Source organism: Dermochelys coriacea, chromosome 20 (assembly GCF_009764565.3).
Source record: "Dermochelys coriacea isolate rDerCor1 chromosome 20, rDerCor1.pri.v4, whole genome shotgun sequence".
Taxonomy (NCBI): domain Eukaryota; kingdom Metazoa; phylum Chordata; order Testudines; family Dermochelyidae; genus Dermochelys; species Dermochelys coriacea.
This window is the reverse complement of record NC_050087.2, coordinates 11,847,806-11,873,028: the sequence shown is the minus strand read 5'-3', so window position 1 is coordinate 11,873,028 and position 25,223 is coordinate 11,847,806. Positions and strand designations below refer to the sequence as shown.

Here is a 25,223-nt window from a genome sequence, read left to right as displayed (position 1 = left end):
ATTATTTACAAAACTGTAGACAGATAAAGCAACCCTTATTTATATGAACACTTCCAGTGACACATTTTGTTTGTAAAAACAATTTAAAACTAGGTCTAAAATGCATATGCCAGCTATGCAAGAACAAATATTCTATTCCCAGCACATTCCTTTTGTGAAGGCAAGATAATGAAAATGTAAGATTCGTACTCAGAAAACTTGGCATTCACATGTTATCAATGTCACATTTTCAGTGTAGCGATATTTGAGGGTTTGTCTTCCTCTACAATGGACTGCAAATGAAAATATAGCATTTGATAACAAGCACATGACAGACTTTTCCTACAAGCATGGGGAGTGACATATCCATAGCTTTGCTAAAAGATGCCTTGAAGCAATTTGACAGCTACCTACAGTTATTTTAAGTGGATCAACATTGCAGGAGGAATTATTTAGGGTGGTTCAGAGATTAGCAAAGAGAAATAAAATGAAGTAGCAAAAAGACAAGTTTGGGCCATATATCTTATCATAAATATAAAGGGAAGGGTAACCACCTTTCTGTATACAGAACTATAAAAATCCCTCCTGGCCAGAGGCAAAACCCTTTCACCTGTAAAGGGTTAAGAAGCTAAGATAACCTCACTGACCCCTGACCAAAATGACCAATGAGGAGACAAGTTACTTTCAAAGCTGGAGGGGGCGGGAAAACAAAGACTGACTGTCTGCATGATGCTTTTGCTGGGAACAGATCAGGAATGCTCTTCATAACTCTTCAGAACTTCTATTAAGTTAGTAAGTAATCTAGCAGGAAATGCGTTAGATTTCCTTTTGTTAAATGGCTAGTAAAATAGGTTGTGCTGAATGGAATGTATATTCCTGTTTTTGTGTCTTTTTGTAACTTAAGGTTTTGCCTAGAGGGATTCTCCATGTTTTGAATCTGATTACTTTGTAAGGTATTTACCATCCTGATTTTATAGAGGTGATTCTTTTACTTTTTCTTTAATTAAAATTCTTCTAAGAACCTGATTGCTTTTTCATTGTTGTTAAGATCCAAGAGTTTGGGTCTGTGTTCACCTCTGCAAATTGGTGAGGATTTTTATCAAGCCTTCCCCAGGAAAGGGGGTGTAGGGCTTGAGGGGGAAGACGTCTCCAAGTGGGCTCTTTCCCCGTTCTTTGTTTAACATGCTTGGTGGTGGCAGCATAGGGTTCAAGGACAAGGCAAAGTTTGTACCTTGGGGAAGTTTTTAACCTAAGCTGGTAAGAATAATCTTAGGGGATCTTTCATGCAGGTCCCCACATCTGTAACCTAGAGTTCAGAGTGGGGAAGGAACCTTGATATACCTGAAATCCAGCTCATCAATAAGAACACAGAATAGCCTCTCAGGAGATATGGGAAGGTCCATTTTAGTTAATTTTTAAAAAATGTTTCATGAACACATTAAGTCTCAATCCTGAATTGGATTAATGTAGTCTTTAACTGTCATCCCGATCATAAAAAGACTGTCTTCCCACATTCCTTAAAACTGCAATATTCTACTTGGATGACCAACAAATATATGATACTAGATTTCTTTGCAGCCAAGACAGGCACACCCAGATCTCCATATGCTTTCTAGCAGGAAAATATTAATACAGAAATTTCATGTAGTGCTTGAAAGAGATCATGGAATTAGAAGTTTCAGAAAGAGGACTTTAAAAATAATAGGTTTAATATTTAACTTGTCAAACTCGCCAGAGGAAATCTTACATTTGCATTCCTGAGTGCTTGCCTGAGTCTTCATTGCTATTTTAGTGATATTCTACATTTTATCTGGAGACATGCCATTCTGCTCATCCTTCAGGATTCCTGGCTGCATTAAAGTAACATCAGTCAATCATTAGACCAGCTGTTAAGTGCATTGTGTAGATCAAGGATCGGCAACCTATGGCACACATGCCAAAGATGGCACTGGGAGTGGATTTTTAATGGCAAGCAGCTGCCTGCCGGGTCCCAGCCACCGGCCCCGCTCAGCCTGCTGCCGAACCCAGGCTGGCAGCAGGCTGAGCGTGGCCGCCAGCAGGCAGCACTGTGCCATTAAAAATCCTGCCCACCCCGCTCTTCTCCACCCCTCCCCCTCTGGCAGGGGCAGGGTGAAGAAGCTTGGTCCAGCCAGCTGCTGCTGCAGGGCAGACAAGCTCCCCCCTCCTCCGACTCTTCCCCCAGCATGCTGGGTTCCTGCCCCTCCTCCTCCTCTCCCTCCCTGCCATTGATCAGCTGATGGCCCTTGTGAGGAAGGGGGAGAAGCCAAGTCGCAGTGCGCTTGCTGCTCTGGGGAGGAGGCGGAGAAGAAGTGGAGATGGGGCTGTGGGGACAGAATGAAATCAGGGCATATCCCCTCCAGCCCCCTGCTATGAGCCGCTCTGGGCAGGGGGCTGGGAGCACACCTATGACCCTAGCCCACACCCCCAGCCCTCTGCCCTCACCCCTGCACCCCCAGGACCCTAGCCAACACCCCCAACCCTCTGCCCTGACCCCTGCACCCTCCGCACACACATCTAGCCCTCTGTCCTGACGCCTCCATGACCCCAGTACCCCCCCACACATACCCAGCCCCCCCACGCTCCCTGCCCTGACTCCTGCACCCTCCTCACATGCCATGCCCAGAGTCTTGCACCCCCCACATTCCCACCCCCACCCTGAGCACCAAACAGGAGTTGCCCAGGTAAGCACTCCACATCCAACCTCCTGCCCTAACCCTGAGCCCCCTCCCTCATTCTAGCTTCTGGACAGACCCTACACCACATTCCCCAGCCTGCTCCTTCACCCCCCAGCCCTGTGCTCAGTGCACTCCCACCCCCAGCTCAGTGCAGGGTGGCAGGAGCTGGCGGACGGAACCCCAGACCAGCAGTGGGCCGAGTTGCAGAGGGCTGAGCCGCTCAGCCCGCTGCCAGTCTAGGGTCCCGGCTGCCAGCCCCGGCTCCCAGCTGCTGGCCCCTTGCTAGCCAGAGTCCCAACCACAAGCCCTGCTCAGCCTGTTGCCGGCCTAGGTGAACAGAACCCCAGGCTGGCAGCGGGCTGAGAGGGGCGGTGCCATAAGATCAGCATTTTAATTTAATTTTAAATGAAGCTTCTTAAACATTTTGAAAACCTTGTTTACTTAACATATTACAATAGTTTAGTTATATAATATACACACTTACAGAGAGAGACCTTCCAAAAAAACATTAAAATTACTGGCACGCGAAATTTTAAATTAAAGTGAATAAACGAAGACTCAGCACACCACTTCTGAAAGGCTGCCGACCCCTGGTGTAGAGCCTTTCAATTGTAATTAGCAATCTTCCTTGTGCATGGAAGACATTAATATACATGCAGCTGAAGAGTTACATTAGTTGCAACAAAGATCACTCAGTGATGGGAAAAACCCTCCTGGAGAGGCAAAAAGCTGGAAACGGAGCTAAGCAACACAATTCTATTAAAAAGAATTAAAAACTAGAAGCAAGCACTACTCCCCAAGAGCATCAATAAAGACATCAGCAGAAAGCTCTTTAAAAAGCTGTGGCAGTTCTAAAGTGTGGAAAGTAGGTGATTATTTCAGTTTAAGGAGATGGTTCACAAGAATAATATAATAGAACCTTTCCACCTTCAGGTTAAGAAGCTGAAGCCACAAAACTCCAATTTTATTTACATGACAAATTCTACAAGTATAAAAAGGAGAAAATCTCATATCTGGCAAGAGATAGGTATGATAATGCACGCGCTACAAGAGTCATAGCAGGTATGGGATTTTATCCTTTGTGTCCATTTGCCACTTTTAATTCCTGATTTAGCAACAGTTTGTCAAGCATCAAATACTATCAGAAAGGAAAAGCTGCAGGAATGGTAATACATGATTTTCACTATAATTTTTTATGGGAAGTTTTATTATTTCTGAAATTGAGACTCATTCCCCTATGTTCTCATTGGTCATCCAGTTTACTATCTTAGAGGCAGAGGACTGAATACATCCCAAGGCTGTATTCCACTACATGACTGAAGGAGAAGATCTGGGCCATCAGTTTTGAAAATAGAATTTTCAAATTAGAATAGAAAATAAAATAAAATATAGAATTTTATTTTTAAAACCAAGTTTCTCAAGTTTATATTCAGAAAGCTCTTGATTGTGACAACAGCTTTCTGAATATAAAAGATGCAGTGTTGTCTTCTGAAGTCTGCAGACAGCCCACTCTAGTAAACTCTACTGCTACTGTCTGAAGCTTTCGCAAAATAGCAGTCAGTCAACAACCAACCATCATCATTGCTACTAAACTCCTGGCCTGTAGAAGTCAAAACTATGATTAACTGCAGCAAGAATTTAACCATGACCTTGACCCAAGGTGTCATTTTACTTTCACCAAAAAAAAAAAAAAACAAAACAACAAAAAAAATGAAGTTCCTGCTATGGTATAGCTAACATAGAATCATAGAATATCAGGGTTGGAAGGGACCTCAGGAGGCCATCTAGTCCAAACCCCTGCTCAAAGCAGGACCAATCCCCACCTCAAGCACCAGGCCCACCTCAAGGACCGAACTCGCAACCCTGGTTTTAGTAGGCCAATGCTCAAACCACTGAGCTATGGATTCTTATAGATTCCCACTGGTTTTTCTATATACACTACATCATTCTCTCAAGTTTCTGTATATATTCAGTAACTCCTCGCTTAATGTTGTAGTTATGTTCCTGAAAAATGCTACTTTAAGTGAAATGTTAAGCGAATCCAATTTTCCCATAAGAATAAGTAATGTAAATGGGGGGGGGGGTCCAGGGAATTTTTTTCGCCAGACAAAAGAGTATATAGTACACGTGCGCACGCACACACACACACACACACACACACACAAAGTTTTAAACAATTTAATACTGTACACAGCAATGATGATTGTGAAGCTTGGTTGAGGCGGTGAAGTAAGAGGGTGGGATACATTTCCCAGGAAATGCCTTACTGCAAAATGATGAACTAGCACTCAGCTGAGCCCTCAAGGTTTAACACGTTGTTAATGTAGCCTCACACTCTACAAGGCTGCATGAATGGAAGGAGGGGAGATAGCATGGCAGAGACAGACAGACACACAGTGTGTGAGTGTGAGTGAGAGACATGCATTGCCCCTTTAAGTACCCTGACTCCACTAAGTACACTGACTTTTTACGTATATCAGCAAGTTGACACAGTAGCTGCTGCCAGCAAGCTCCCTCAGTCCTGAGCCCTGTCATGTGTCCCCACCCCCCAGCTCTGTGGAGATGAGGTAAAGGAGCGGGGTGCAGGAGCAGGCGACACCCTGACATTAGCACCCCTCTTCCTCCCCCCCACACACAGCAAGTAGGAGGCTCTCAGAAGCAGCTCCAAGGCAGAGGGGGGAGGGACAGCTGAACTGCCCTGCAATTGATAGCCTGCCACACAGGGAACTTGGGGGAGCTGACAGGGGGACTGCTGGTCCACCCTGGTTCCAAGCCCACACCAACTAGCTCCAACAGGCTGCTTTTTCTGCAAACAGTGGACAAAGCAGGCAGCTGCCAAACAACATTATAAGTGAGCACCGCACAACCTTAAACGAGCCTGTTCTCTAATTGATCAGAAGTGTGGATACTAGTCTAATAGGTTATACTGGCTGTAGAATGACTGTGCCTAATAGGGTACAAAATGTGAGCGAGGCCAAACAGCAAAAATTAAGATGTTTATACACCAATGCGAGGATCCTAGGTAACAAAATGGAGGAACTAGAGCTACTGGTGCAGGAAGTGAAACCAGATATTATAGGGATAACAGAAACATGGTGGAATCGTAGTCATGACTGGACTACAGGTATTGAAGGGTATGTGCTGTTTAGGAAAGACAGAAACAAAGGTAAAGGGGGTGGAGTAGCATTGTATATCAATGATGAGGTAGAATGTAAAGAAATAAGAAGCGATGCAATGGATAAGACAGAGTCCGTCTGGGCAAAAATTACATTGGGGAAGAAAACTAGTAAAGCCTCTCCTACAATAGTGCTTGGGGTGTGCTATAGACCTCCGGGATCTAATTTGGATATGGATAGAGCCCTTTTTAATGTCTTTAATCAAGTAAATACTAATGGAAACTGCGTGATCATGGGAGACTTTAACTTCCCAGATATAGACTGGAGGACCAGTGCTAGTAATAATAATAGGGCTCAGATTTTCCTAGATGCGATAGCTGATGGATTCCTTCATCAAGTAGTTGCTGAACTGACGAGAGGGGATGCCATTTTAGATTTAATTTTAGTGAGTAGCGAGGACCTCATAGAAGAAATGGTTGTAGGGGACAATCTTGGCTCAAGTGATCATGAGCTAATTCAGTTCAAACTAAATGGAAGGATTAACAAAAATAAATCTGCAACTAAGGTTTTTGATTTCAAAAGGGCTGACTTTCAAAAATTAAGGAAATTAGTTAGGGAAGTGGATTGGACTGAAGAATTTATGGATCTAAAGGTAGAGGAGACCTGGGATTACTTTAAATCAAAGCTGCAGAAGCTATCGGAAGCCTGTATCCCAAGAAAGGGGAAAAAATTCATAGGAAGGAGTTGTAGACCAAGCTGGATGAGCAAGCATCTTAGAGAGGTGATTAAGAAGAAGCAGAAAGCATACAGGGAGTGGAAGATGGGAGGGATCAGCAAGGAAAGCTACCTAATTGAGGTCAGAACATGTAGGGATAAAGTGAGACGGGCTAAAAGTCTAGTAGAGTTGGACCTTGCAAAGGGAATTAAAACCAATAGTAAAAGGTTCTATAGCCATATAAATAAAAAGAAAACTAAGAAAGAAGAAGTGGGGCCGCTTAACACTGAGGATGGAGTGGAGGTTAAAGATAATCTAGGCATGGCCCAATATCTAAACAAATACTTTGCCTCAGTCTTTAATAAGGCTAAAGAGGATCTTAGGGATAATGATAGCATGACAAATGGGAATGAGGATATAGAGGTAGATATTACCATATCTGAGGTAGAAGCGAAACTGAAACAGCTTAATGGGACTAAATCGGGGGGCCCAGATAATCTTCATCCAAGAATATTAAAGGAATTGGCACCTGAAATTGCAAGCCCATTAGCAAGAATTTTTAATGAATCTGTAAACTCAGGAGTAGTACCGAATGATTGGAGAATTGCTAATATAGTTCCTATTTTTAAGAAAGGAAAAAAAAGTGATCCGGGTAACTACAGGCCTGTTAGTTTGACATCTGTAGTATGCAAGGTCCTGGAAAAAATTTTGAAGGAGAAATTAGTTAAGGACATTGAAGTCAATGGTAAATGGGACAAAATACAACATGGTTTTACAAAAGGTAGATCGTGCCAAACCAACCTAATCTCCTTTTTTGAAAAGGTAACAGATTTTTTAGATAAAGGAAATGCAGTGGATCTAATTTACCTAGATTTCAGTAAGGCATTTGATACCGTGCCACATGGGGAATTATTAGTTAAATTGGAGAAGATGGGGATCAATATGAACATCAAAAGGTGGATAAGGAATTGGTTAAAGGGGAGACTGCAACGGGTCCTACTGAAAGGTGAACTGTCAGGTTGGAGGGAGGTTACCAGTGGAGTTCCTCAGGGATCGGTTTTGGGACCAATCTTATTTAATCTTTTTATTACTGACCTTGGCACAAAAAGTGGGAGTGTGCTAATAAAGTTTGCAGATGATACAAAGCTGGGAGGTATTGCCAATTCGGAGAAGGATCGGGATATTATACAGGAGGATCTGGATGACCTTGTAAACTGGAGTAATAGTAACAGGATGAAATTTAATAGTGAGAAGTGTAAGGTTATGCATTTAGGGATTAATAAGAATTTTAGTTATAAATTGGGGACGCATCAATTAGAAGTAACGGAAGAGGAGAAGGACCTTGGAGTATTGGTTGATCATAGGATGACTATGAGCTGCCAATGTGATATGGCTGTGAAAAAAGCTAATGCGGTTTTGCGATGCATCAGGAGAGGCATTTCCAGTAGGGATAAGGAGGTTTTAGTACCGTTATACAAGGCACTGGTGAGACCTCACCTAGAATACTGTGTGCAGTTCTGGTCTCCCATGTTTAAAAAGGATGAATTCAAGCTGGAGCAGGTACAGAGAAGGGCTACTAGGATGATCCGAGGAATGGAAAACTTGTCTTATGAAAGGAGACTTAAGGAGCTTGGCTTGTTTAGCCTAACTAAAAGAAGGCTGAGGGGAGATATGATTGCTCTCTATAAATATATCAGAGGGATAAATACAGGAGAGGGAGAGGAATTATTTCAGCTCAGCACCAATGTGGACACAAGAACAAATGGGTATAAACTGGCCACCAGGAAGTTTAGACTTGAAATCAGACGAAGGTTTTTAACCATCAGAGGAGTGAAGTTTTGGAATAGCCTTCCAAGGGAAGCAGTGGGGGCAGAAGATCTATCTGGTTTTAAGATTCTACTTGATAAGTTTATGGAGGAGATGGTGTGATGGGATAATGAGATTTTGGTAAATAATTGATCTTTAAATATTCAGGGTAAACAGGCCAAATCCCCTGAGATGGGATATTAGATGGATGGGATCTGAGTTACCCAGGAAAGAATTTTCTGTAGTATCTGTAGAATCTTGCCCATATGCTCAGGGTTTAGCTGATCGCCATATTTGGGGTCGGGAAGGAATTTTCCTCCAGGGCAGATTGGAGAGGCCCTGGAGGTTTTTCGCCTTCCTCTGTAGCATGGGGCATGGTTGACTTGAGGGAGGCTTCTCTGCTCCTTGAAGTCTTTGAACCATGATTTAAGGACTTCAATAGCTCAGACATGGGTGAGGTTTTTCATAGGAGTGGGTGGGTGAGATTCTGTGGCCTGCACCGTGCAGGAGGTCAGACTAGATGATCAGAATGGTCCCTTCTGACCTTAGTATCTATGAATCTATGAATCAGCAACGTAATGAAACAACATTGTTGGGACGACTTTAAGTGAGGAGTTACTGTACTAACACCCAGCTATTTTCTTCTACGTGCAAGAATTAGTGAACTGTGATAATTTCTTGGATTTCACAAACTAAAATACAACCACGCAGTACTGAAATATTATGAATGCTAGAGACTGAATTCAGCCTCTTCTAAGAAATCCTAGTTAACTTACTCCGATGCCTAGGACCATAAGGTTTTTATATCTAATACTTAATAAATGTACCCAGGAAATATCCATTCATATTTTGGTACACCATAACCCCTCTTAAGCCTTTGTGTAGGCTAAGCACATCCAAAGAATTATGAAGATTCAGAATTCAAGTTTACTAGCTACCTCCTGAGAGGTCCAAACCTTCAAACTGTAGTGAATATGAAGTACACAGGCCCACATTTTTAAAAGGTATTTAAACAATGCTCTGCTCAGCTTTCAACCCCATTGAAAGTCAACAGGGCTTAGACTCCTACGTGCCTAAGTCACTTCTGAAAATGGGACTTAGCCCCCCTAAGTAACTTTGCAGATTCTCCATCACTTACAGTTTTGGATTCTCCATCAAGGAGAATTTTTAAATCAAGATTGGATATTTTTCTAAAACATGTACTCTAGGAATTATTTTGGGGAAGCAATGATTAAGCAGTCCATTTGCAAACGTCTAGAAAATAATAAGATAAGAAGTAACTGCCAGCATGGATCTGTCAAGAATAAATTGTGTCAAGCCAACCTGACAGTTTTCTTTAACAGGGTAACAAGCCTTGTGGATGGGGGGAAGTGGCAGACAGACATGGTATATCTTGACTTCAGTAAAGCTTTTGATGCTGTCTCACATGACCTTCTCAAACTTCTCTGATGAAATGAGCTTTAGCCCACGAAAGCTTATACTCTAATAAATTTGTTAGTCTCTAAGGTGCCACAAGTACTCCTGTTTTGTTTTGTTTTTTGCGGATACAGACTAACACAGCTGCTACTCTGAAACCGGTCATAAACTAGGGAAATGCAACCTAGATAGAGCTACTATCAGGTGAGTGCAAAACTGGTTGGAAAACCGTTTCCAGATAGTAATCATCAGTGGTTCAGTCATGCTGGAAGGACATAATGAGTGGGATCCCACAGGGATCAATTCTGGGTCCAGTTCTGTTCAATATCTTCTTCAATGATTTAGATAATGGCATAGAGTACACTTATAAAGTTTGTGCACAATACCAAGCTGGGAAGGGTTGCAAGTGATCAATAGAATGAAAGGACTGGAAGTCATCTAGTCCAGTCTCCTACACTCATTGCAGGATTAAGCATTATCTAGGCCATCCCTCACAGGTGTTCGTCTAACCTGCTCTTAAAAACCTCCAATGATGAAGATTCCACAACCTCCCTAGGCAATTTATTCCAGTGCTTAACCACCCTGACAGTTTAGGAAGTTTTTCCTAATGTCCAACCTAAACTTGGAATGGTTTTCCAACCAGTTATGCACCTCCTTTATAGTAGCTCCATCTAAGTTGTGTTTCTCAAGTTTGTTTATAGAAGGTCATGCAAGACAGAATCAAAAGCTTCACTAAAGTCAAGGTATACCATATCTACCTCTTTCCCCCTACCCACAAGGTCCATTACCCTGTCAAAAGAAAGCTATTAGGTTGATTTGACATGATCTGTCTTGACAAATCCATGCTGATTGTTACTTATCTTCTAGGTGCTTGCAAATTCATTGCTTAACTATTTGCTCCATTACCTTTCTGGGTACTGAAGTTAAGCTGACTGGTCTGTGATTCCCGGGGTTGTCCTTATTTCCCTTTCTATAGATTCGGACTATATTTACTTGGGCTCTTGATTAATCGCAGTTAACTCACACGATTAACTCAAAAAAACTAATCGCAATTAAAAAGTTAATCGTGATTAATCGCACTGTTAAACAATAGAATACCAATTAAAATGTATTAAAAATATTTTGGATGTTTTTAAAAATTTTCAAATATTGATTTCAATTACAACACAGAATACCAAGTGTACAGTTCTCACTTTATATTTTTATTATAAATATCTGCACTGTAAAATAGAAGTACTGTAGTGCAATCTCTATTGTGAAAGTATAACTTACAAATGTAGATTGTTACATAACTGCACTCAAAAACAACGTAAAACTTTAGAGAATAGTTTATAGAGAAAAGTTAATTCAGTCCTACATCTTGTTCAGCCAATCACTAAGACTAACAAGTTTGTTTACATTGATGGGAAATACAGCTGCCTGCTTCTTATTTACAATGTCCCCTGAAAGTGAGAACAGGCGTTCACATGGGACTTTTGTAGCCAGCATTGCAAGATATTTACGTGCCAAATATAATTATTCGTATGCCACTTCATGCTTCAGCCAACATTCCAGAAAACATGCTTCCATGCTGACAATGTTGGGTGTGGGGGGCATTAATTAAATTTGTGACTGAACTCCTTGGGAGAGAATTGTATGTCCCCCTGCTCTATTTTACCTGCGTTCTGCCATATATTTAATGTTATAGCAGTCTCAGATGATGACCCAGCACGTTTGATTTATGAATACTGTTACTACAGATTTAACAAAAACGCAAAGAAGGTACCAATGTGAGATTTCTAAAAATAGCTACAGCAGATGCTTAAATCTTGGCTCAAGTGAAGTGCCATCCAAAATTTGAGAGGGACAAGGTGTGGAGCATGCTTTCAGAAGTCTTAAAAGAGCAACACTCTGATGTGGAAACTACAGAACCCGACTCACCAAAAATAATAATAATCATCAACCTTCTGCTGGTGGCATCCGACTCAGATGATGAAAATGAACATGCATCGGTCCACTCTGCTCTCAATTGTTATCAAGCAGAACCCACCATGAGCATGGACGCATATCCTCTGGAATGGTGGTTGAAGCATGAAGGGACATATGAATCTTTAGAACATCTGGCACAAATATATTGGGATGCCGGTTACAACAGTGCCTGTTCTCACTTTCAGGTGACATTGTAAACAAGAAGCGGACACCATTAGCTCCTGCAAATGTAACCAAATGTGTTTGTCTGAGCAACTGGCTGAAGCAGGACTGAGTGCACTTTTAGGGTCTAAAGTTTTACATTTTTTTGTTTTTGAGTGCACTGGAATGTGTTACCTAGGGAGGTGGTGAAATCTCCTTCCTTAGAGGTTTTTAAGATCAGACTTGACAAAGCCCTGGCTGGGATGATTTAGTTGGGGATTGGTCCTGCTTTGAGCAGGGGGTTGGACTACTAGATGACCTCCTGAGATCCCTTCCAACCCTGATATTCTATGATTCTATGACCTCGTTATTAAATGTAGCGGGAAACGCTTTCGCAAAAGTAATCTTAGTGCACCTACAACAGCTGGTGAACTGTGTCTACCCTGAATCACAGTGCAGATTCAAGGCTGTGTCAACTCCAAGAAAAGTGCAGAAAGCAAAACCGACCATTGTACATCTCCTTTGTGGACCTAATAAAGCATTTGACACAGTCAGCAGAGCAGATCTATTTGCAATACTAGAAGAGATAGGATGCCCACCAACACTTTTAAGTCTTATATGTTCATTCCATAACAACATGAGAGCAACTGTCCAGTCTCATGGGCCCACTTCAGACAGCTTTAAGATGAAAAGCAGAGTGAGGCAAGGATGTGTTCTTGCCCCTACACTCTTTGGCATCTTCTCAGTACTCTTGAACTGTGCGTTTAAGGACACGAAAGATGGAGCGTATATCCACACAAGATCAGATGGGAAACGCTTCCACCTGTCCCAACATAAGTCAAAGACCAAACTCAAAAAGGTGCTAATCAGTGAACTTCTATTTGCTGATGATGCTGCCGTCATAACCCACAATGAAGATCTACTATAAGAACTCCTAGATTGCCTTTCAAGTACTTGTCAGGCATTTTCTCTCACCATCAGCATCAAGAAAACTGTTATATTGGCACAGAGAGGTCCACAAGATCATTCAACTACCTTAAATGCAAACCAGCTAGAAGTAGTCCAAAAGTTCAGCTATTTAGGTTCTACAGTGACCACCAACCTCTCACTGGATGAAGAACGAAATGTTTGCATTGGAAAGGCTGCCACCACTTTCCGCAGACTAACTAAAAGAGCACAGAACTCCTCAAAGCTTACCATCAAGACCAAAATGCTAGTGTACCAAGCTTGTGACCTCAGCACTCATGTATGGTGGGAAAACATGGACAACTTAAGGCTCATCAGGAGTTTCCATCTACGTTGTTTACGCTGCATACTCAAGCAAGACAAGGTGGGCGAGTTAATATTTTTTACTGGACCAACTTCTGTTGGCGGGAGGGAAGTTTTTGAGCTTACACAGAGCTCTTTCTGCACTGATACCTGCAGTCATCCACATTCATCTGTACATCTGACTACAATCACTACAGACAAAAGACAACTAATTTGTGAAGAAAAACGAAGCCAATGCAGCTAAGATTAAGAAAGCTCTGCAGGATAGAGTAAATACCTATTCTGCACTCATGCTAAATCTACTGTCAAAAGATTTGAAAGGATAGGCGAGATACTATCTATGCTCCTGATTGCACAATGGACTCCTGTATCCCCACAGAATTCAACGTTTCTTTGCACAAGTACAGGGATCCACCCACACAGGACCTTGATCTTACAACTGGATTTCTGATTAAGTTATTTTTCAACAGCCACTTTACAGCTTCCAAATACAAACAGAAAGGTGGCAGCACATGCCACATCTCAAGTAACAAGGTGAAATAAACTTGTAGGCAAGCTGCAAAAGTATGTTTCAGACTAATCCAAGTGAATAAAGATCTACAAAGAATGTAGACTGAGTGCTTCTCTACGCTTAAAAGGCTGCAACTGCGCCACTGCAGTGCTTCAGCGAAGACACTACCTAAAAAAGTGGGAAGGCTTCTACTGTGGGCATAGGTAATCCACCTCCCCAAGAAGCAGTAGTTATGTCAACGGGGGAAGCCCTCTCGTCGACACAGTGCTGTCTACACTAGGAGTAAGGTCAGTATAACTGTCACTCAGGGGTGTGGATGTTACTGGCCAGAAAAAATTCACTAGGAAATTGTTCAAAATACTGAAACCAGTAGTAATGGTTTTGTATAGAGAAGTCAGTGTTCCACTGCTGAAGCTATTGAAGCATGGAGGAAGACGAACAATTACTAAAATATACAACATGCATTTAATGATGAAATGCAAGTATTATGTGGTAGTCCTCATTATTTTCTAAAATATATGACCTATTTCTGCATGTGCTGGTTCCACACACAGTAGCAGAACCAAACACCTGCACTTGACTATTTAGATTAATAGGTTTATGATGAAAGTAGGTTTTCTGCCAACTGCAAGCCAGCTGCCTCAATTTAAAAAAAAGTCATGTTCACCAGTTGAGTATTGTAACAGCTATTCAGTAATGATAATCTCATGTATATGATCATGAAAGTAGTGTCAACTAACTGCTAAGGGTTCTGCTGGCTCTGAATGAGTATTTTCGTCATTTCACCTGGTGCACTTAAAGATTAGAAACTGCATCAGGAAAACTTCAAAGTTGATTTTTGTTTTCAGCATTTTATTTCTGAATGACTTCAAGACCCCCTCTGTGAATTTCAATAACTAGACGCAACAGTAACAACTCTGACTTTTGCTCATTAACTGTAATTGTTTAAAATGTTACATTACTGATGTTAACATATTTGCAAGATTGTATGTATAAAAAAATCAATTTTGAACTTTAACGTCTTGAAATACTAAGCTTTTCAATGTTAACAATGACGCAACTTTCATAGTGACGAAGATTTTATTCCACTTCATATGAATATACATTTTGAATAAAAACAGTATTAAGGCTCCATTCTGAAATCAAACTAGTCATGCAGTGAAGTGCTTAAGTGTTTGTATGATGGAATTTTCATTTTTTGCCAGAAGCAGTTTCGTAAAATTCAAAAATACCCTATCATAGTGACACTGAACAGTTTAAAACCAGCATTTATAAAACTGAATTCATAATCAATTTATCCTAAAATTGCAAGCCATACCATAAATTTTCAAATTAAGTTGGGGCTTTACAAAGCTAGTGTAAATCAATGATTTTTAAAGTCCCTCCACCATTTTATTCTATTTTTATGAAAAATGTTCTGTAAATACAACAAAGAACCCCACATCCAAAGTAGCCTGCAGAATTAAGTTTATATGCATCTAATAGAACACTATCCATACTATAAACAGTGTCATACACAACCACTGGTGATTATTCATGATCTTGGCTGTCTGGTAAACATTTGCCATGCATTTGTCAGATTAATTCTTTCCATCCAGTATAGTATGCATCTCAAACAAGATCTATTCTACAGCACATGCACTTCCTACATTTTCCAGCTATTTTCCCAGTCTCCAATCTGTTTTTATAAAATGTGCAATAAGTCTGAACAACACTAAAACAACTCTTTCTACAGAAGCATTGCTAAACAAGAACTTCACAGAAATAGTCTCAAAAAAAAAAAGAAGATTTAACAAGGCTTATTGAAAGTTAATTGATGTTTATCATTTATAACTATTTGTTTAAGTGACACCTAATTTTTGGTCATTTTTAGTTTTAAGGTAAGATATACGGCACTATTTAGGTAAAGAACACAGTGTGAACATTACAGGTTTCAGAGTAGCAGCCGTCAGTCTGTATTCGCAAAAAGAAAAGGAGTACTTGTGGCACCTTAGAGACTAACAAATTTATTAGAGCATAAGCTTTTGTGAGCTACATCCGATGAAGTGAGCTGTAGCTCACGAAAGCTTATGCTCTAACAAATTTGTTAGTCTCTAAGGTGCCACAAGTACTCCTTTTCTTAGTGTGAACATTAGTAGTATTTAAAGGAAGACAAAGCTGTATCTGACCCATTCTTGACATCAATCCAGTTCCAGGAAAGACAATAGTTTTGCTTTACTTTATTAACAAGCAGCAGGAAAAGAAAAAAAGTTACTAAAAAATAAGCAAGCAAAATAGTCCTCACATTTTTATATAAACAATTAATGGAACTATGAAAATATAAAAGTATTACTGAAATACTTTTGCTATAGCTATGAGAGGAATTTTAGCCACACTACCAACAGTACAAGTAGATCTGGCTTCTCTGGTTATCTTTTAAGTAGACTTCGCTAGTAAATCACAGTGCAATGACAGCATATTCAATAGGCAAATTCTGGTTGCCATGTCTAACTGAAGTTAGAACAGGTTTCAGAGTTGCAGCCGTGTTAGTCTGTATCCGCAAAAAGAAAAGGAGGACTTGCGGCACATTAGAGACTAACAAAATTGAGCATAAGCTTTCATGAGCTACAGCTCACTTCATCAGATGCATGCAGTGGAAAACAGTGCGGAGATTTATATACACAAAGAACATGAAACAATGGGTGTTACTATACACACTGTAACAAGAGTGATCAGGTAAGATGAGCTATTACCAGCAGGAGAGCTGGGGGAGGGGGGGGGACTTTTGTAGTGATAATCAAGGTGGGCCATTTCCAGCAATTGACAAGAACATGTGAAGAAGGGGGGTGGCTGAATAAAAATGGGGAAATAGCTTTACTGTGTGTAATGACCCATCCACTCCCAGTCTTTATTCAAGCCTAAGTTAATTGTACCTAGTTTGCAAATTAATTCAATTCAGCAATCTCTTGTTGGAGTCTGTTTCTGAAGTTTTTTTGTTGAAGAATTGCCACTCTTAGGTCTGTAATCGAGTGACCAGAGAGACTGAAGTGTTCTCCGACTGGTTTTTGAATGTTATAATTCTTGACATCTGATTTGTGTCCATTTATTCTTTTACGTAGAGACTGTCCAGTTTGACCAATGTACATGGCAGAGGGACATTGCTGGCACATGATGGTATTTATCACATTGGTAGATGTGCAGGTGAATGAGCCTCTGATAGTGTATCTGATTTGATTAGGCCTTATGATGATGTCCCCTGAATAGATATGTGGACACAGTTGGTAACGGGGCTTTGTTGCAAGGATAGGTTCCTGGGATAGTGGTTCTGTTGTGTGGTTGCTGGTGAGAATTAGAAGTTAGAACAGTTTTCCCTGTTCCACACAATACAGTCAGTAGGGGTGTCATAAATATAAAGGGAAGGGTAACCACCTTTCTGTATACAGTGCTATAAAATCCCTCCTGGCCAGAGACAAAATCCTTTCACCTGTAAAGAGTTAAGAAGCTAAGGTAACCTTGCTGGCAACTGACCCAAAATGACCAATGAAGGAACAAGATACTTTCAAATCGCGGGGGGGGGGGGGAGGCTTGTGTCTGTGTGATACCTTTGCCAGGAACAGATCAAGGATGCAAGCCCTCCAACTCCTGTAAAGTAATCTAGCTAGAAAACGTGGTTTTCTTTGTTTTGGCTTGTAAATTTGCTGTGCTGGAGGGAATGTGTATTCCTGTTTGTGTGTCTTTTTCTAACTTAAAGTTTTGCCTAGAGGCACTCTCTATGTTTTGAATCTGACTGCCTGTAAGATTATCTTCCATTCTAATCCTACAGAGTGTTTCTTTTATCTTTGTTTTGTTCTTCTAATGAAGTGATGGGTTTTTTAGAATCTGATTGGGTTTTTAGGGTCCTAAGAAACCCAAGCTGGTCTGTGGGGAAATAGGGACTCCAAGTGGTCCTTTCCCTGTTCTTTGTCTAAATCACTTGGTGGTAGCAGCATAATGTTCAAGAACAAGGCAAAGTTTGTGCCTTGGGAAAGTTTTTAACCTAAACTGGTAAAAATAAGCTTAGGGGGTCTTTCATGCAGGTCCCCACATCTGTACCCTACAGTTCGGAGTGGGGAGGTCAGCTTCCTTTTCCCTCTCATACTACCAACTCTCCTTTCCAAAACATGGACCAGCCTTCTTAATAGGAAGTTCTGTTTCTGAACAGACTGTTTCCACTCAAGGTACATTCTATAATCTAGACAACAATTTGGGGGGGAAAAAAAATCAGTCACAGTGGGGAAAAGCACTGCAAGCAGGAAGAAAGTATTAGCCACACAATTTCATATTAGCAGAAATCTCACTGTCAGGGATGGTCTAGAATGATAATACTTAGTCCTGCCATTGGGGGGGGGGGGGGAAGAGTTGTAGAAGAAAGTTAAACGCAAAATTGTTCTAACTGGCTATGTCAAGTTATTTAGTACACGATATATAAACAGCTACGTCAACACATTTTTATTCCCTACGCTAAATGGACAGTCCACATCAAATAAGCCACACTTCTGATTTTTTTTTTTTAAATTCACTAGTGATACTTGTAACATCCAAGATTAAAACCAGTAGTTTAAGAAATTCTCTATATAGAATGTACCACCAAATACACAGTATAGTCAGTTCCACTGTTTCTATAATCACTGTATAGTAGCTACCACTTGTTTGAGTCTTTCACACCAAGAGAGACCATTTGTTTTTCTACATTGCAAAATGACAAAATCTGAAGAGCCAGTGTAGTAAACAACATCAGTTTATACTCTGAAGTGCACCAGAATTCAGGTTACTGCCCTTTCAAGGAAAAAAAAAAAAAAGGGGAAGGTTCATCAAAAGCACACACTGTTCAAAGCCTTTCTTCCCATCAGACACATTTCGGGGGTTGGACTAGATGACCTTCTGGGGTCCCTTCCAACCCTGATATTCTATGATATTCTATGATTTAAACCGGAATCAGCGCCTCAATCCGGTTTACGGGACTCTGCTAGTGCCGCAGTTGCTATGCAATCTCAAAGAGGACCCTCCATCAGCAGCGGCTTGCCGGACAGTAAAGTGCCAGTAGGCCGGGGCGAGCTGTATCACTCGGTTACAATGAACAAGGGGCAACGCCGAGCTGCCGCCTATTACTGCACCAGCATCGCCGCTCCCTCCCCAGTGACCTGCACCGCACGGCCCTCCGCAGAGACCGGCCCGGCCCGCCCAATCTCCAGGACCCCCAAGCGTCGACGACGGGCCCGGCAGCTCGGGGGCAGCCGGGCCGCAGCGCCATGAGGAGCCGGGCCTGATCTATCCGCATCCACCCCGCGGGGGTGGCGGCGGCGGCAGCCCGGCCTAACGGCGCGGAGAGACGCGGCTATCCCACGCCCCGCCGGCGGTGTCCGGGGCCGCCTGGTCCGGGCTGGCGTGACCCACGCAGGAGCCGCGGCGAGGAGAGCCCGTGAGGGTGGAGTGCGTGACCGCCTCACTCACCGCAAGCCGCGGGGCCAAGCCGGGCCGCTGCCTCCACTCAAGAGGCACCGCTTCCTCCGCCGGCTAGATGACAAAATGGCGGCGGCAGGAAGTACCATCAGCTCCGCCGCCCCGCCCCGCCCCAGGGCCCCTGCTCCCGTACGCTGCGCAACCCGCGTACTGAGCTAGCCGTCCCCCACCGGGGCGCCACGGCCCCAGGGCAAACGGCTCCTCCCCCCCCTGCAGACCGCGAAGCAAAAGGCTTTCCCCCCCACTCACCGGAGGAGAAACAATCCTACGCCAACGTCGCACTTCCTAAAAAAATACATCAGGCTCCTCAGGTCGCTACGCAAATAGCGCTAAAGCCTATTCGCCAACCTCTCCAGGGAACAGCCGTCCTCAACGAGGAATCGCACCCAACGTACGTAAACCGCGGTCCGCGCGCGGGGGTAAGCGCTCTCTACGCAACTCGCGTAGCCTACAGACGGGGCCAAGTCTCACTCGCACGCCAACTCTGCACCGTCTGCTCCGAGCTCGCTTCCCACCGCAATCGGCGCAAGGGAGCCAGAGACGCCCCTACGTAAATCACGTTGCATTCTGCAGGTTAACCAGCCGCCAAACGCGCACAATGCGTAAACAGCAGAAAAAGCCGATCCCCTTACCCGCTCTCCTACACCCCCTACGCAGATCGCGGGCTACGTGAGCGGCACAACAGCTACGCACACAACGTAGCGCCCCCTTCCAAGAGGGAAGCGGCTCAGAATACAACGTTGGAGCAGCAGGCCTCAGCCCGAGACAGACGTCCCAACGGAAATTGTGTAGCCTGCCTGACGCAGCGGCCGCATTACGCAATGCGGATTACGCTATCAGAACAACGTAACCGAGGATGTTGAATACCGACATCCCCACCTCCGCTCGACCGCGCCCCCCAGTCGAGGGAGCCGCTTCCCTCGCGCGCGAACTCGGCTTTCACCTGAGGAGGGACAGGCCGCGCTCTCCACCCTCCCGCCGGACCGGGTGCCGTGGGGCCCGGAGGGGGGGAGGCGTCTCCTCCGCCTCGCACTGGAGAGGGGAGGCTAAGTCGGGGGCCTCCGCGGGGCAGATAAAGACCGCGGGGCAGCGGGAGGGACCAACAGCGGCGCCGCACTGACCTCACCGCGCAACGCTCTGCGTCGCGGCGCAACAGACCACGCCCCCTGCGCCCCCGACGCCCCGCGCGCAGGTTACGGGCGCCCCCTCCGCTTCCTAAGCCCGGCCCCTCGAGCCCGAGGGGAGAGGTCGGGTCACGCGGCGGGCGGGGGCGCGCGCTCCGAGGAGGGCACGGCACGAGGGAGGGAGGGAGCGCGCGCTGCGCTGCGGGGATGGCGCGGGGGAAGGGTGCTCTTGGGGGTCTGCAGCCACTTGGGGACTGCACGGGGGGAGGGACTCGGCAGCCCCCGTGCGGGGCGTGGGGGCAGCTCTGCAGCAGACGCTCACTGCACGGAGGGAGGGAGCTTCTTTAGCCCGTTGGTCATTGCAAGCAGGGTGAAGGCGGCTCTCTGCAGCTGGGTGGGCACTGCATAGGGAGGCGGTTTCTGCAAGTTGTTGGGCATGGCGCAGGAAGGGGCCACAATGGGGTATATGCTGCACGCAGAGATGAGGGGAGAGCTCTCATGTGAGTAAAACGCATCATCCACTGCATGGGGAGAAGATTCTCTTTCCCCCAATAAAAAGAAAAGGAGTACTTGTGGCACCTTAGAGAGCATGCTCTAATAAATTTGTTAGTCTCTAAGGTGCCACAAGTACTCCTTTTTGCGAATACAGACTAACATGGCTGCTACTCTGAAACCTTTCCCCCAATGCTGCTGGTTGAATCACTTGCTCTGGAGAATTGTTAGTCCTTCCACTTTCTGGTCTGCCCAGTATCTGTTGACTCTGAAGTCTGATAATGCAAATGTCTGTGTTCACTGTTTTACTGCTGATCATTTTAGCAGAAAGATCCATCTAATCTGGCACTGTGGGTGTGACCCCCTGCTAGTATCATGTAATGCCCCTTCATTGATTTTTATGCAGCGCTCCCCAGATTACTGCAGTCCCTGGTAGCCAGGGTTTACTCACACCCAGTACCGGGTTTACCGTGGCGCCATGGCACTGGGCCCAAAGTCAGGAGGGGCCCCGGCCAGCCCAGTCCAGTCCCCTGGCCGGGAGCTGCCCCGCCCCTGCTCTGCGCCCTCCCCGCCTCTTCCCCAAAGCCCCCGCCCCTGCTCACCAGAACCGCCCTGCACCTCTTGGGCTGGTGGCCATGGCATCCACCTGTAGGGTTTCAGGCTCCACTCCAGTCACAGCAGCCATCAGGTGACCTAAGTGAGCCCAGCTAACCTAGGGCTGGTGGGTACAGTGGTGGTTTAGGGGGAGGAGAAGTCTTGACCCCCGCAGGAGCTGTGCTGGTGGGGAGAAGAAGCCCAGATCCTGGCAGGAGCTGCGGGGCTGAAGCCCCCAGCTGCCCTAGTGGCAGGAGCTGCGGGGCTGAAGCCCCAAGCCCCCTCTATGCAGAGCTGGCCTGAGCCCCTCTCTCTCCCATTTCCCCTTATGTGGAGCTGGCTCTCGTTCTCAGGCTGTGGAGAAGTTCAGCCCAAATCTACCAACCTTGGTATGTTCATTTCCCCCATCATGACACGGCCATGAATGGATTTAGCCTAAGAGGCAGGGTCAGCATTAGCCCCATTTGGCAGGTGGGATCCAGAGGTGAAGTGACTTTCCTAAGGCTAAGCAGGGAGTCTGTGGCAGAGCAGAGAACCAAACCCAGAACACCTGGCCCACAGGCCTGTGCCTTAACCACCCACTGGCAAAACCAAAAGTCAGTACCTATGATGGGATGGGGAAGAGAAGGGGATAGGGGAAGTGGGGGCCCAGCATGCGGATCCCCTTGGCAGCAGCTGGGGCTCCCCTGTTAAGCAGGCCCATCAAACCCTCACCCTGACAAGCCCCACCTCCTCTGCATCTGTACCACCCTGATGTGCCTCCTCATTGAGCCCCAACCACCTACACCTGGACCCCAACCTAAATGAAACCCAGCTCCCCTGCACCCACACACATACCCCAACCCAACCCCCGAGCTCCAACCACTTTCACTTAGCACCACTGCAGACTCCCATTGCCCCTGCACCTGGAACCTCCCTGTGCATCCAGATCCCCCACTGAGCTGCCCACACCCAGACTGCCCCACACAGAACCCTCTTACCCCCACACAGAACCATCTTACTCCCATGTGGATCTCCCACACACTAAGCCCCTCTGAACTTGGATTCTGCTGCCAGGCTGAACCTCCCTGCCCACATCTGGTGTGCCCAGTGCAAAAGGAGCAGGGCCCCAGGGTGTTTCTGTGGCAGGCATGGCCCTTGTGCTGTGTCAGGGTCAGGTTAAGCCTCACTGCCAAGTCCCTGTCCCTGAGGGTGGGGGAGGCTGCAGGGTATTCTCCCACTGCAATGGCCTGTGCTCCCCACTGCCATGGTGGAGCTTCCACATTTATTTATTGTAAAAAAAAAAAAAAATTGCTGAATTTTAAAATATGCACAGAATTTGATGTAGAATTCCCTCAGGAATATGGGGCGCTGTACAGCTGTGATGGTGGGACTGTGAAGGGGGTGCTGGACAGTAGGGGATCTGTGGGTGGGGGAGCTAGGCAGGGGGTATGGTGTGCAGAGTGCTGTGCAGTTGTGGTGGGAGGTCAGTGGGAGGGGTCTCTGGGCAGGCGCTGCTGGCATAGCGGGTCCAGGGGCATTGGGCATAGGGATCCGTGGGGAAAGTCTCTGGGTGAGAGGATGCTGGGCATAAGGGCAGGGCACTGGGCAGGGGGGTAGTGTGGAAGGGGCATGCTGGCAGCGCAGGGCTGAGCGGGCCCGTATGTGTCAAGCAGTTGTGGGTTTGTAAACAGTGCCCTTGTGCTGGGCTGAGTGGGGCCTCTCCCTCTGCACTGCGCCTCATTGCCCCCAACTGGCCCCTTGCTCTGTGGACCGCCCCCCATCATATGCCCTATATCCCCAATGGGGGCCCACAAATATGTTTGGCGCTGGGCCCACAAAAAGTTAATCTGGCCCTGCTCACACCTCTCAGGGTATGTCTACACCAGAGCTGGAAAGTGTAATTTCCAGCTCAAGGAGACATACTTGCATTAGTGCTGATTGAGCAGTGTAGCTCAGGTGGCAGTAGGGGCTAGCTGTCCTGAGGTTGTACCTACAATTTCAGACAGGATTGTAGTTGAGGAAGCTTGCTTCTTGTGCCACCATGGCTGCGCTGCAATGTTTCCACCTTTCAGGTCTGGTGTAGGCATACTATCAGCCAGAGCCCTGTGCTGAGCATGGGGTGGCACCTCACTTCCCCACCAGGAGCCCCAGCAGTCACTGTGATTCAGGCAGACCATGCTGCCCAGATGCAAAGTCAGAGAGCACCCACTCCTGGGGTTACCAATTTTGGTTGGATGTATTCCTGGAGGCTTCATCACATGACAAAATATTTAATTAAATATTAATCTTTAATTCTTTGAGACTCCAGGACAATCCTGGAGGGTTGGGAACCATACCCACTCCTATTTCTCATGCCCTCTGCTGGCCAGTGTGGAGATAGCCATTGCCCCATCTGCTGCCTAGAGCAGGCTGCAGGTGTGGTTGAGATCTACACTGAGGGCACAGCATGAACTCCCTTTCCTCCTCCCCATTATACATCCACTCTCAGGCTGGCTACAGTCTGGTCCCTAACATCTTGGGTCTAATAACTGATTTGAAGGACTCCGGCTGTTTGGTCTGTCTCCCTAAAATGATCCATGATCTTTCACAGGATCAGCTGTGCCCTGATCCTCAAGTGCAAACATAGTCATGCCACTGGGAAGGTCGGTCCTGCTCGGGCTCAAGTTCTGTGCCTGTGTTCAGGAGGAAGAAATGGAGACACTGCTATGTGTTTGCCAATCTGAGCCGGAGACCTTTAATATGTGGCCTCTTATAGCTATCCACAGCTATGGCATTAACTATTGGCTGTCTGCTGGCCATGTGTGGTGGGGGTGGGGAGAGAAGTGCGTCTGGAAATCTCTATCACAGCATTAACTGTGACTCCCAGATCCCAAGCAGGAGGTAGAGGAGGGGTTGAACTTCAGGCAATGGGGAAATTCGTCCCTAGAGCTCCCTGGGTAAACTCAATTCTGGCATTTTCAAACTTCTGAATGGTTGACGTTCCAGCATTATCATTCTTGTAACAGGCTTTTGATTACTATATTGTCTGTATAACTAGGGGACCGCAATCTTAAATTAACACTCAGCAGAGGACTGGATGGCTAAAGGGAGAGACTTTCTCCAGAAGATCACCAGTCTGAGTCCTTCCCAGTTCAACAGGGCCTACAATTTTTCTCCATTTGCACATGTCCAGAGAGCAGGCACCTCAGCTAGATGGACCCAGAAATTCCTAGAACAAGGTGTGGTAGTTATCTGACACGCTTAGTATCTGTTTCTGAGGCTGTGTAGGAAGTTTTCATTATTGGCAACCCACTTGGGAGGCCATACCCTACGCACCCTATGAGAGCTGAGCCAACCAGAGATAAGGTGGCCAACATCCGGTTTTTGACTGGAACGCACGGTCAAAAAGGGACCCTGGCAGCTCTGGTCAGCATCGCTGACTGGGCTGCTAAAAGTTGGTTGGCTGCAGCAGAGGGCTCCCAGAAGCACCTGGCATGTCCCTCTGGTTCCTAGGTGCAGGGGCGGCCAGGAGGTCTCCGTGTGCTGCCCCTGCCAGTGGCGCAGGCGCCACCAGAGAACCAGCTCTGCAGCTCCCATTGGCAGGGAACCACAGCCAGTGGGAGCTGCGGGGGCGGCGCCTGCAGAGCTCCCTGGCTGCCCCTGTGCCTAGGAGCTTGGAGAGACATGATGCTGCTTCCTGGGAGCTACCTGAGGTCAGTGCTGCCCAGAGCCTGCACCCCATCTACTGAATGCCATCTACTGGTACCTGAACTCACTATTTACTTATATACAGATAGAGAGCACTTCTGTAACAGGCGAGCTCTGAGGGGGGAGGTCTCCCAAAGCAAGAAGCAGAGGACAAGGGACTTCTCCCTTACTTTAGGGCTCCCTCTTGTTGACAAACAAAGGGGTTCTGAAGATAACGATGAAAATTGTGGAAATACCCCATGGGTCATG

At 45.5% G+C, this 25,223-nt stretch overlaps 1 protein-coding gene and 1 long non-coding RNA gene across 5 annotated transcripts in view; one reads left to right on the top strand and one right to left on the bottom strand.

The window, feature by feature from the left end:
* The window catches only part of BRD4 (bromodomain containing 4), a 248,487-nt gene extending 228,279 nt beyond the window's left edge, over positions 1-20,208 (bottom strand). For 2 of the 3 annotated variants that reach the window (XM_038378569.2, XM_038378573.2), the window contains exon 1: positions 20,039-20,208. The gene's annotated coding sequence lies outside the window, so the exon portion shown is untranslated. Of the gene's footprint in view, positions 1-19,086; positions 19,151-20,038 lie in introns of those variants that run through there. The other variant, XM_038378575.2, reaches the window with a different exon arrangement.
* LOC122458312 overlaps positions 19,184-25,223 on the top strand; it is a 33,339-nt gene continuing 27,299 nt past the window's right edge. The window contains exon 1 of one of the 2 annotated variants that reach the window (XR_006278301.1): positions 19,184-19,486. This is a non-coding gene — a long non-coding RNA (uncharacterized LOC122458312). The remainder of the gene's footprint in view (positions 19,487-25,223) is intronic. The other variant, XR_006278299.1, reaches the window with a different exon arrangement.